The sequence below is a fragment of the Schistocerca serialis genome, chromosome 3 (assembly GCF_023864345.2).
Source record: "Schistocerca serialis cubense isolate TAMUIC-IGC-003099 chromosome 3, iqSchSeri2.2, whole genome shotgun sequence".
Classification (NCBI taxonomy): domain Eukaryota; kingdom Metazoa; phylum Arthropoda; class Insecta; order Orthoptera; family Acrididae; genus Schistocerca; species Schistocerca serialis.
The window spans coordinates 753197488-753210966 of NC_064640.1; the positions used below are offsets into that span (position 1 = coordinate 753197488).

At 40.8% G+C, this 13479-nt stretch overlaps 1 protein-coding gene and 1 pseudogene across 1 annotated transcript in view; one reads left to right on the top strand and one right to left on the bottom strand.

Moving 5' to 3' along the window:
* The window catches only part of LOC126471196 (zinc finger protein ZIC 3-like), a 442250-nt gene that overhangs the window by 228073 nt on the left and 200698 nt on the right, over positions 1-13479 (top strand). The window lies entirely within an intron of this gene.
* Positions 11871-11988, bottom strand: LOC126472171 (5S ribosomal RNA; annotated as a pseudogene).

Here is a 13479-nt window from a genome sequence, read left to right on the forward strand (position 1 = left end):
AGTTCAAGTAAGGCAAGGAATTAGCTTCACATTTATTGATACTCAGAAACTTTCAGGATCAGGAAGAGGTTAGGTGAAGTCGATCGGCGATATTCAGGTTACACATGGAGACTGAGTTACACAAATATATTGACGCCCTTCAATGAAATGAGTGATTCTTGCAGTGTTAAAAGACTAAATAATCTCTATATTGCCAAGAGGTGCCCGAGTGATGATCTGCTGCAGCGATGTGCTAGGAAGTATTACGCAGTCGTTGCTCTTCGTGCAAACTGATCTATTACATTTCTTCCTCTCGCTGTCAGGTATATTAGAGTATTCCACCTTATGCCACGTTGCAACATGCTCATAGTAATTCCATTATGGGCCCTCTTCTAACAATTTTGAAATAATTTTGCCTCGCTCTCGACTCCAGGACGTTCACACTTCGGCGGCTAGCTTCTGACCGACTCACTTCCTCCTGGCGCTCTAACTTCGCGCCCTCACATCTTTTCCTTTGGCGCTCTAACACCTCCAGATATAGAGGGATTTTGATCCAACTTTTCTTTTGTAAACAGCACGATTCTAATTATGGACTCACAACTTCCCTTTGTTTGAGTCAGTGAAATGACAAACTGTTTCTCTACATCTGGATTATAAAAGAAATATGCTTCTTAATATCATGCAATGAAAGGAAGGCATTCATTTGAGAACAGACTATAATAATAATATATCAATATTTACTTAGAGTGCACATCAGTTCAAAAATGGTTCAAATGGCTCGAGCACTATGGGACTCAACTGCTGTGGTCATAAGTCCCCTAGAACTTAGAACTACTTAAACCTAACTAACCTAAGGACAGCACACAACACCCAGCCATCACGAGGCAGAGTAAATCTCTGACCCCGCCGGGAATCGAACCCGGGAACCCGGGCGTGGGAAGCGAGAACGCTACCGCACGACCACGAGATGCGGGCAGTGCACATCAGTGTTATTGTTACAACATCAGTGATATAAAGTGTCGTGTTAAAACCTGTGTTAGCGTAAAGTGTACAAACAAGTGTTATCTCTCACTGGATTACATAAAGAGTAGTGATCTTAAGTGATTCTTTTCGTTTTCCAGGACGTTTTAGGCACTCTTGAACCAAAATATGTTTCGAATTGTCCTCATTTTCTTTGTGTAATAAAAAGGAAGAAAGAAAGGTCATTAGAGATGAAACGCAAGCTAGGGTTGGAACAGGATGGGGAAGGATATTGGTCGTTTCCTTTTCAAAAGAATCATTGTGGCATTTGGATTCAGCGATCTAGGGAAACCACTGAAGACGTACATCCACGGCCTTAACTGGTTTTTACATGACAACTTGTTAATAAAATTTTGTACCATCACTAATTGTGGCTTCACAGTGTGTGTTCTATGAGACATTTGTGGATGTATATAATAAGTGCTTTTCAATGGGGACTGTTGGATGAACGATTCACATCAATTTTCAAAATAAATGGGCAGCGAGACTCGCCATACACAGCATGAATATGGAAAAAATTTTATAAATGGTGAACACATTCTAGTAGTGCTCCCAGACTTGTCAACGATTACGATTATTCGACATAAAAGTTTTCTGGGTGTGGTACCGCGTCATGATGTATAAAACTAGAGCTGCAGTAGTTTTATACTTTATGACGCGGTACCACACCGAGAGAACTTTCATGTCGACTGACTCTGGCCGCGGAAGCCTACGCAATTAGATTACGATTATATAAAATATGATCGACAAAGAAGTTCACTTATATTACAAAATGTATATTTCAGTTGAGAAGTAAGAACTCCCAATACAAAAAGGACTTCAAAAACATCTCAGGTTCTTCTTAGGACAGCAACAGCTTCTTTTGTAGTCCACACAGTGTTATGTATATATCCTTTTCACTTTTTACCACATTATCGAAAACTGGTGGTAACTTCCTTTGCTTTTACTGTTTTAAAGTAGAAGATTCGTTGGGCACTATTTCCGCTCAGTTTATATTACACCCAAGCAGCTTTATATAATAATTCATGCAACCCTTCACTCAGTTCATGCTGCGTAGCTGTTACTAGTAATGAGATGCAAGATATATTACGGAAGCCTTCCTCTCGTTTAATTGTTTTGACACAACGTACGTCGGTTGCTCACCACAGAAAAAATAAATGAGAGACCTACGCCGATGGAGATAAATTTCTTGTTGTAGAAGATGATCACACAACTTCACTTGACGAGGGAATAGCGCGCTTTGGTCTCAGGAGGATCTTCCCTCTTCAGTGCCTCTTTCTGAAGCTCATCATGCTGTCTCCTTATTATCTCCATTCGCTTTTCCATTGTTACGGTATTTTTCAAAAGTTAAACGCATATCTGCCATAAGTGTCTCTCACATTGCAGTAGTTTCCTTTCTCATCTGAAGACCTCCCGAGAAGGTTTTGACACTAGTGATGTTCACAGACGATGTTCAGATATCGGTGTGATGAGTATTATTCTAGAGATGTTGCTAAAATATTATCAGTTTACGTTAATGTACAATTGGTATCAGCGTGTTAATCTATATCACTAAGCGACTATCCCGCGGCACGAAACCAAAAGACAGTTGCAGGCTGTCATCCAACAAAAAATTTATGTTCAATATTTCGTATAAATAGTCACAAAATTCAAAAGTTTAAAATGCTGAGATATGCTTATTACGAGGTATATATATCTTGCTGCAGAGTAACTCTCCTACACGTACACAGTGTATCCTACGTATCTTGGCCACCATAAATAACTTCTTGTCCAAAAAGAAAATAAAAATGTATCAAGGAAACGATGTTTACGAAGATATGAACACCAGAACGTAATTTAAATAGTACCTCATATTTTTTATTTGGTAGTCCACTTCCTCACCTCAACACCCGTTGAAAAATGCATCACTGTGTACTACTAACGTAAGCATAAATTTATTTAAAAACCTGACATTGCTTCGCGTGTAGTAGCACACAGTAGAGGTAACCTGGGTAACAGAACTCGTCCACTTGCTGGAATTAACGATAAACAAATGGAAACACGTGCAAAATGCACACCGCTCGTTCAGTCAACCGTTCGCAGTTGCAGGTTCGTGTAAGTGTAATGTACACCATCGAAGTGAAAATAGGAATACTTCTCATCTATGGAGAATGTAGGTCAACAGAACAGTAATGGCAAAAGCGTTTTCTTATTTACAGTACGAATTCATGTATCAAAGTACTGTAGAATTTTAAAACGAAATTTGGCATTTCTACCTTCTCTTCGTGTGCATGTTCTCACACAAATCCTCTACCCAAGACTAAATATCAAACGAAGACAGTTGACAGTGCTGAGAGAGCAAATTAATCTGCTGTATTGGTAACACTTTTGCCCTTTTTATGTACCGAGATACTGAAGCTTTTGTTTCTCAGAGGATCGATGTATTTTCGTGGCTCCTTGGCAAAGCGGATTAGTATCAGACTACAAGTCCAAAGGTTCAGAATTCCGTGACCAGTAAGGCTCGCAATTTTTCAAGCTACTTATCGGTTCTTTCACTCCTGGAAATGATTCAATAACGGGAAAATTGCCAGGCTGCACTGTATTTCGGAATCCACGTTAACTTTAGTTCCCCACTATAACTGTCTGGAAGAAGGCGATCATCTCATAAGTATTCTGCCAATAACACGCAGTGTTTGGTTCACTATCCCAACATTTGCTATAAGTGACTAAATTTCTATTTTTTTAGATCTTATATATGCAGATATTATATTATTTTCACCATAGCAGCGACAACAGCAACCGTTACTAAATTGTCTCGAAGGAAAAACAGCGCACAGTTGCACTAAATTATGTTTATTTTAAACCTTGACCATGGTGTGTGCTATAATAATATAGCTTTCTTCAGAAGTCATACACGCTAAGACATTTTTCATTTATTAGCGTGTATGACTTCTGAAGAAGGCTATATTATTATAGCAGAGAGTCTGGTCAAGGTTTAAAATAAACATAATTTAGTGCAACTGTGGACTGTTTTTCATTCGAGACAACGCAGATACTATTTTGCAATTCGCTTTGGTTTTTTGGTGACTATACTAGACAGTAAACGTCAGCTTCAACTGCAAAAAGTCGACGAGGGCTTTTCAGATTGTCTTCTAAATCGTTTACATAAATTAAGAACAGCATGGGACCTATGTCACTGTTTTGGATAAACGCAGATTTCACTTCGGTTTCGCTAAATGATTTCGCAAAATGACTAATCGTCAGTTGCTGCGTACTGTAACCTACCCGTCAGAAAACCGCTAATCTAATCGCACAACAGAGATATACTCCATAGGCATGCAATTTGTTTAAAAGCAGCTTTTAAGGAACGATTTGAAAAGCCTTCTGGTAATCTAGAAATAGGACATCAACTTGAGACTCCCTTTTGGCAGCACTCATTACTTCGTGTGAATAAAGAGTCAGTTGTGCTTCACAAGAACTACATTTTCTAAATCCGTGTTGGTTACGTGTCAAAACTCGTTTTCTGCAAGGTATTTCACAAGATTGGAACATATTACGAAATAGTCGAAATGTCGAAGAACGTATATTACCATATATCAAGCGCTTTCCCTAAGAATCGTCAGATGCTGATGGAGTACTATTTATTCTTCTTCGTGTTTTCCTGTTAATACGTATCATTAAACCGAACACAGCACTGTCGGACCACTCTATCGAATAAACAAGTAATTTTCCAATACTGTTTTCTTCTGTTACGCGAAACATACTGGCGTTTCGAGTCAGTGCTGGACGTCACACGAAACGTGTCATGATAGTATTTGTTCGAGCTATATATACAGTGCATAAAGAAATTTAAAAATATTTACCGAAACAACAGCGAAAATGCGGCAGACTATTCCCAGGAGACACAGCGCGTATACAATGTACATAGCAGTCGCCGCATCGCAGTTATATCAAATTTGTTGAAGAACGTCAGGCTTTTTCTGGATAGAGCATCTTCTCCTGTTGTACTGTTGTTACGAAAATTGGGTGTTTTCTCACACCACACATTTCTATAGTAGGTGTTGATCATTTGTCTTTATTATCATACAGCCAGGTAAAATGATACTCCACGACAAAGTGACAATAGAATTAATTCTTAGTATTAACCGATGAATAGTGTGGAGATATTATTACAGAGGATGTTCTGAAATTGCAGAAAGTGTAGTCTGAAGAGTAGTCCGATGAGAGGAGTAAGTAGATGTAAATATTGCGCAATATGCAGCCCTGAACGTCTGTGTTCCCTGAAGGAGCGGAGTCTCAAGTGCTCATCGGCAAACGGGAAGAAGAAACAGGTGAAGCAACTTGCAGATCATTAAAACTCTATTCCTTCGTGACATCAATCGCTTCGGCTGTAAGAAAGCCCATCTCAGAAATTAACTCAGGAAAGTAACGTCAACACAAATCATTGTGCTTGTAGGTGTACTTTCAGTGCTGTATTGGCTCGATGATTTACAACTGCCAACTCAACAACTTCAGCCACAGAGACACGAATCCATAGGTCGGCAAGTTACTACCGCAGACAGCCCACGATAGACAATATATTACATGACAAACCCACCCAAGTCACCATTATAAAATAAATGTCGAATGAGAAGCCAGATATCGAAAGATAAGTGTCACAAGCAATGAATCAGATGATCAAAGAATCATTTAGCCAGTGGAATGTATCGGGCCTAGCTGAAGAAGCTGTGGACTTTGGAGTGTGCTTGAGGCAATTATAAAGTCCGACGTCTGGTCTTCTAAGTACGGCATAATAGTCATCGCGGAAGTATGAGGGACAGACATCACTCTCAGAGATAAACCGGCTCCAATACTGTAGTACTCAAGTGGAACGTTCACACATTCAGGAAACTTGCTGAACTGCATCTACTAGCACTGCGAGGACGAATGTGCCTTTTTTTGAGAGAAATACAATTTAACGTATCTGGTCACCTGCACTGATCCTTCTCGTGGAAGGATGAAAAACAAAAGGACCGTGACTAAAGATCAATAATCGTCTTTGTAAATGCATAGCTCGTTTATTCTTCCTACTGCCATCGTCATCCTGGTAGTTGCTGTCACTGAACGTGAGCCATTTGTAGAGAAAGTAAACTCGATTTGCTTGAAGATAGAGACGGTGAGGCTTCCATTTATCTTGTTAAGAAACGCCGTGCCATTAATTTAAGCAAATATGTCTAATGGGGCCAACATCACTTGGCCTGTGAGTCATGTTTCAAAATCCTTGGGACGTCTCTGTAGTTATGTATCCCCACAATGTAACCGATTCGTACTTCATAGTCGCTAGATGGTTGTCCAATGCCAAAGGAACCTGCTTTTGCCCTCCGATGCACGTAGATTCCGTTCACGGCCAGTTTGTGGCGAAATTCATTCCACTTATCTCCTCCACGCAAAAGTGATAATACCATAGGAGACATCCCGCCAGTAGATGGAACAGCAGATATTGTTCCACAGAAATGTGCAAGCTACTTGCAGGACGACAAATGAAGGCTCGATCAACTTCAAAGAAACTATTATTCTTCAGTTTCTCCAGGTGTATTTGTTCATCGAACAGTCCACAGGTGTACTGCCTGTTCATAGTGTCTAACTGACACAATATTTCGGCCATCAGACATATCGCCATCGTCGGGTGAGCTGACGAATTTAACTGCTGAGAGCGCGTGGCCAACTAATATTGCCTACTCCGGCGAACCGCTCCGTACGCGGTCCGCGCCCTCGGCTGCGCGTCGGCATCGGCAGTCGCGGAGACTCTAGCATCGGCGTCTGTGATGGCGTTGATGTAAGTTCTGCGTCCACCCTGATCGCCAAATCGTTTTGTTTGCTGAGAGTCTCCTTAATTAAACTCAGTGTTGGTTCCCAAGGCTTGCTAAGATTTTAGCCGCAATCTCGGTCGATGAGATGGTCCCTGGTCAGCGCACCTGACTGACGATGACGACATGTCTGATCGCTGAAATATTGTGCCCGTTGGATAATAAGAACAGGCAGTACACCCGTGGACTGTTCGATCTTCAAGGAAACTGATCATTTCAATTGAAGACTGCTAAGACATGACGAAAGATTAAGTCCTGTCCGAAGGAAGCACCCTGCAAGTGCCTGAAGGAATTTAGATAAACGCTGAAAAATTAAAATGTGAATGACCGGAAGGAATTTTCAAAATAAAATAAAGGAAGATAAGTATTTAATGTTCGTCGACAACCTGGTCATTAATGCTGAAGTGTAAACTGGGATTGGGTAAGAATGAGGAAAGAAATCAGCCGTGTCCTTTGCAAAAGAACCAAACAGAAATTTGCATTAACTGACTTTGTCTAACCTAAAGCCGAGTGGTAGGACTGGAATTTAGACCCTGCTCCCACCGAATGATCACTTAACCAACGGAAAGCAGAACAGAAATCCTCTGTTTTAACGTATGGTATAATCAACTTTTCTGCCGTTTTGGAATAAGGAAATTGAAACAAATTTTGTGCGTTTTCACAGTAGTAGTCCTGTTAAAAACGACCATACATAAACCAATCGTGTGGCAATCCGTGTGTCTCTTGCGTACATAGAAAACAAATGAATCGTTGAGACCTGCGACTTCTGAACACGAATGTATAGTGATTTAACATTAATGGGTGTTGTAATTCTAGGGTAGATTTGCTTTAGATCATGGAGGTAATAGTTAGGTGAAGAAGTGCTGTTTAAGGAAATGGGTTTGGTGAGGATCATTAAGGTAGCAATAAACTAAAGTCTTGGCGTGGAAGCTGATACACGTGATTTCTGTTTGGCTTTTTGACTGTCATCTCTTTGAATTTTCATCCTGAAACCCGTTTATTTGCTAAGATTGCAAAGTAAATTATTGAGAGAAAAGTGCATTCTCAGCGGGAATGCTATTTTCTAGTCCAGTCGTCGAATCTTGCAATTTATTAGAGCGCAATTGTTTTGCTTCAGGGCGATGGTCAGTTTGCTCAAATAGGTGAAGTCATACAGCTTTAAGTGATATTGATAATCCTGATTAAAAGAAGAGAAGCTTGTCATTGCAAACCTCGCCACAACCAGCGTGAAATATTTAGTAATTAGCAACACCATAAAATTAGCTCTATCAGTGACACAAAATAATAAAATTTTAGATTTCTGATATTTGTGAAAGTAGCGCACACACAGCTTTAACCCCCATACATGATAACAATGAGCCTCGCATCATTTCCAGTATATCACGCGTTATAGAAATTTGAAATAACTTTCCTGCTACCATAACACATTTAGATGTTCACTAAATGAGATTCTCGAAAGTTACATAAGGTCAGAGCCCTATGAAAGGTGTTGTTTCCTTGAATTTGATTTGAACGCCGGATCAAAAGTAATCGGCTTCGCAGGTGGTGAGAACATGAGAAAAAAGTCCGAATCCTTTTCAAGTGGGATCACAACCGCTATGGTCAGTTTGAATGAAGAGTGCCTATTTTCTCAAAGGTTAAAGTCGTCACTATTTTTCCTTTGTGATTCGCTACTGACAACGGGACACTTCCCTTACTTTCGCGTACTTTACAGTCTACATGTTTAAACAAAAAACTCTGTTACTATGCGGCTGTTACTACCATAAACGTCCGCAAGATCATCTCATAGTGTTGTAATCCGTAAGCAGTAGAGGAAAGAAATGCAGACTTGGGTTCCGGCACAAGAGCACACATCATTAATGTGTAAAGCACTTTGTAGCCTCAATGGTGTTAGTGCCTTCTGCTGAACGAAACCACAACAATGTTTGCAGCGGTTCGTAGAGACCACAACACCGACGTTTACTGCTGCAAAGCATTTTAGATGTTTCTGCGTGGCAATGAAAACAAAGAGACTCTTTTGTGGGTTGCGTCCCTCAGTGCGGCGTTTGCTCATAACGCTGCAGCTCCTCTTCATCTTCCCTGCTGTGGTCGCACACAGCGTTTATGTCTAGGTTATATGGCGTCGGAAGCAAAAGGGTACTCTTCAGCTAAAACACATTCTGCAGCTTTTCTCTGTTTGTTCGCTTTGGGTGTGCTGTCAGCACACTTTATATTATTCAATTTGTACAAGCCGTTTGTATCAGTACTCAGCATAATACTCGATTCTGCATAACTGTTTTCGAAAGAGGTTGTAAGGTAAGTATAAAGGTAAAACAAGGGTAATGGAACTTTGAGGTTTGTTGACGACTTATTCTCCAATAGACGGCCACGGACTTATCAGAGTGTTTTAACGGAATGAGGGTTTCGTATGAACGTGAAAGAAAGTAAAGCAAGAGTACTAGAATTAGTAGAATTACATAATGTGATGCTGAGAGAAAAAGATTAGGAAATGGGACGCTGAAAGTAGGGTTCTGCTATTTAGGCAACAAAATAACTGACGACGATAGAGGTAAAGACGATATAAAACTTAGACTGACGAAAACAACAGAAGTTTTCCTGTGAAAGAGAAATATATTAACATCGAATACGAATTTAAATGTTAGGAAGCTTTTTCTAAATTATTTGTTTGGAATTTAGACTTATATGGAAGTGAAACATGAATGATGAACAGTACAGACTAGGAGAGAAAAGTGCTTTTGAAATGTAATTCAATGAAGGAATGATGAAGATTAGAAGGGTCAAGCGGGTAAATAATGAAGAGATACTAAGAAGAGGTGGGGAAGAAAGCATTTTGTGACAAAATTGACTAAAAGAAGGGATAGCCTGATAGGACACATTACTAATCGAGTAGAATTTATTTTGGCTGTGGAGGAAGGTGTGTAGGGTAAAAACTATTGTAGGCTGCAGTCGTTATTCGCCCCACGACAGAATAGTGTGAAGAACTGCACAGAACCAACCTTCGCAATGAATACAAGAATAAAAATCATTTATGAAGAAAGGACAATTACTATTTTTCGTTGTCTTTGTCTTCGTTAGTGCAAAGTGCGAGAGAAAGGCATAATTGTTGCCGTACTGCTAAATATTTAGGTATTCTTTATACGATGTAAGTTGAGATATTTGGTAGGCTACGGCATCTACAGTAATGATTATCAGGAGCTCAACTTTTGCGACAGTTATACCGGAAGGATGTATTATTGTCACATGAGTGTTGAGGTACATGGAAAATCTTGACAAATCCCATCTTTCTTCGGAGTTCGTCCATGTCCAGATACTGTTGGCCAGCCATCTGTCGGCTACGTGACAATAATTATATCTTATGCCTGTGGCCAAGTGCTCTTTCTTATCATCCCTGTCTACATCATCAGCTCCGAATCTAAACTGCTGGATCGATCACGTTAGAGATAGCTCCAAATTTCTACTGCGGACGCAATTCAGAATCTTCCAAGGCAATCTCTTTGCATGTCACTCTGCAAACATTTCCATGTTCTTTGTTAAAAAACTGAATACACGCCCTCTGTAACAAAATCTTCGATCTATTTACTATATAAAAATATGTACCCTGTAACAAAATCCAAAATCCTGAATTCAGCTAACTCCATCCTCGTCATCATCTATACACCCATGGTCCACGCATACGAAACAAATAAATTTCAGATAAGGGTAAACAGTTATACAGTACAAGAGTACCCCTTTCCTTATTTTCCTAGTTATGGGTGTTCTCTTAAAGAGTCACATGAACATTACAAAGTGCGCAATTTACTGTAGGCTAAATATTCCTGTCTCTCTTAAATTTTATGTTCATTCACAAGAAGTTGAGTTCTTTCAACTGTTCCATATTGTAGTTCCTTGGACCAGCATTATCTCATAAAAATCTTGTCCGTGACTAGATATTATCTTTCTTTTTTTAATATGAATTTCCAGACCGTATTCCATAGCGATTTTCCCTAGTTTATTGTCACTTCTTATGCAAAAAATATTGCGAACAACGTCTGGATCGGAAGTTCCTAACAAATTGAAACTGAGTGTAGGATCACAATTCGAATTCGAATACTTGATTTTAGTCGTTGTCATATCGATTGAGCTATGCAGCTACGACTTAGGATCTGCCTTACAGCTTCTGTCTACCAATACGTCTCTCCTACTTTCAAACATCTCGGAAGTCCCCTCGCATAAGTCAGTGAATCTTCACTACCGTGAGAATAAATATTGCAAGGTCTGGCATAGCCATCGTCTGCGGTTTATTCCCAGACTGCATCTTTCACTGTACAGATTTGTGCAACCGTTTCCCAACGATCCGGCATTAAGACTGTGTGCGGGAAGGGACTCGAACCCTGACCCTTTCCTGGAAAATTCAGTTGTCAAGAACATTGTCCACCAAAGGCAATGTTACATATTCAAGCGTAGGCGCAGAATACCGTTGTAGTCTGCTAGGAAAACTCAATTTCTAAGTGAAAAATTTATTCTGTAATCATCTATATCACCGCGAAACTTCTGTACAGAATTCAGAAGATCGTGTGGCATTCTTTTGTGGTTCGAATATTCCATCATTTGTAGAGTGTGGTTAACAACTAGGAAGTGACCAACTGATATAGTGATACGATGTCTGGAATATAAGCGAGACTTTTCATAATGTCTCACCGTTCATAACTAACTATGAAACTGTTAATCATAAAAAAGGTCCGCATCGTCTCCTCCACCATTACAGCATTTGCCGGTAAGACACAGTGTCGGATGTAGAAAAACCTCAACGAGGAGGCGCTAAAGATATCTTGAGCTACTTTTACTTTTAAAAAACTAAACTCCTCCCGAACAGGATGTGAAGGCCCAACGGTACCGACGGGCCGCCGTGTCATCCTCAGTCCATAGACGTCACTGGATGCGGATATGCGGGGGCATGTGGTCAGCACACCGCTCTCCCAGTCATATGTCCGTCTCCGAGACCGGAGCCGCTACTTCTCTATCAAGTAGCTCCTCAGTTTGCCTCACAAGGGCTGAGTGCACCCCGCTTGCCAACAGCGCAAGGTAGACCGGATGGTCACCCATCCAAGTAATAGCCCAACCCGACAGCGCTTAACTTCGATGATCTGACGGGAACCGGTGTTACCACTGCGGCAAGGCCGTTGGCTACCTTTACTTTTACCATAATAAAAAATAATCAAGTCATATGCAAAGTTTAAGAAAGTTTTATATAAAATGAGTACACACATATACAAGACAATGCCATCTTATGATATAAGAAAGTTACAATTGTGGTTCTCTTCCTTATATGATCAATTCTATGCGCCTATTCGATGAATAGTCCGCATTTCCTACGCTACGTATCGAAGGTACCCTGTACAAGAAAACAGTAGAATATTTGCGGCTTTTCTCGAACAAATGCCAGCCAGAAGAACGTAGATATGTGTTAGCTTTCTATGTGCCAGACAGAAAAGTATAAAATACGATTACGCGGACGCGCATGCTACATAGGAAACAACAATTACTCGCAGTTACTCGATAGTTCGATTCAGTCGAGTCGACTGACGAAAGAAAATAGTGTGCTGGCTGACTGGAGAGGACGGCGCGGGTGGCAATCGTGGCAGCCCTGCAAGGGTGGCCGGGGGGGGGGGGGGGGGGCGCCCCGCGCGCCACACATATATGTCTGCCACTGGTAGGACAGAGGTACAAATCACAGCCCAGCCGTCTAGCTTTCAGTTTCCGTGCTTTCCCTAATGGCTTCTGCCAACTGCTGGGATGGTCCCTTTGAAAAGGGCATCCTTCCTTCATCAGAGCTTGTAGTTCGTGTCTGGCGACCTCGTCTTCAACGGAACGTTAAACCATAATTTACCTTCCTTCTACAATTTTCGCGATCGACGCAGATAATCTTTTTTTTGTTGTCACAGAGTGTATTGAAGTATTAAATTCCTTTTACAAGAACTTGTGAAGCTTGGCCATCCGTTCCCAACCAGCGTGATGTCTTTGTTAACAACACAAGATCATTGACTTTTCAACGCCATGTACAGATTCACTGCTGCGCAGGTATCCACATCTATGGCTCGTATCACACTGCAAAAGATTTTTGTCAAATACCCTTTACGAAAGATTATTTATAACGTCCTGTATAGTGTACTGGGGTACTCTTATCATATCATTTATAAAAGTTGTAGCGTGATACTAGCGATTTTTCAAATATTGGTCAAAGAGTTTTGACAGTGTAATACTCGCGCAAAACCAACATTCCTCGGACAATGTACTCCACAAAAGTTCTCTGTAACTTTTCAATTTACAATGATTATACTGAACTGGTCCGTCATTAACTATGTGCTTGTATATTCTATCTACAACGAGCGCGCGCGCGTATGTCTCTCCCCCCCTCTGTGTGTGTGTGTGTATGTATGTGTGTGTGTGTGTGTGTGCACGCGCGCGCGCGCGCGCGCGTGTGTGTGTGTGTGTGTGTGTGTGTGTGTGTGTGTGTGAGTGTGTGTGTGTGTGTGTGTGTGTGTGTGTGGATGTGGGTGGGTGGGTGGGTCCGTGAGTGCGCGCGCACGCATGTTCGTACTTATGTGCAAACAAACGAATAAGTATTCTAAAAGTAATGATCTATCAGTACCTCTATATTTTAAGCAAGGACAAACGG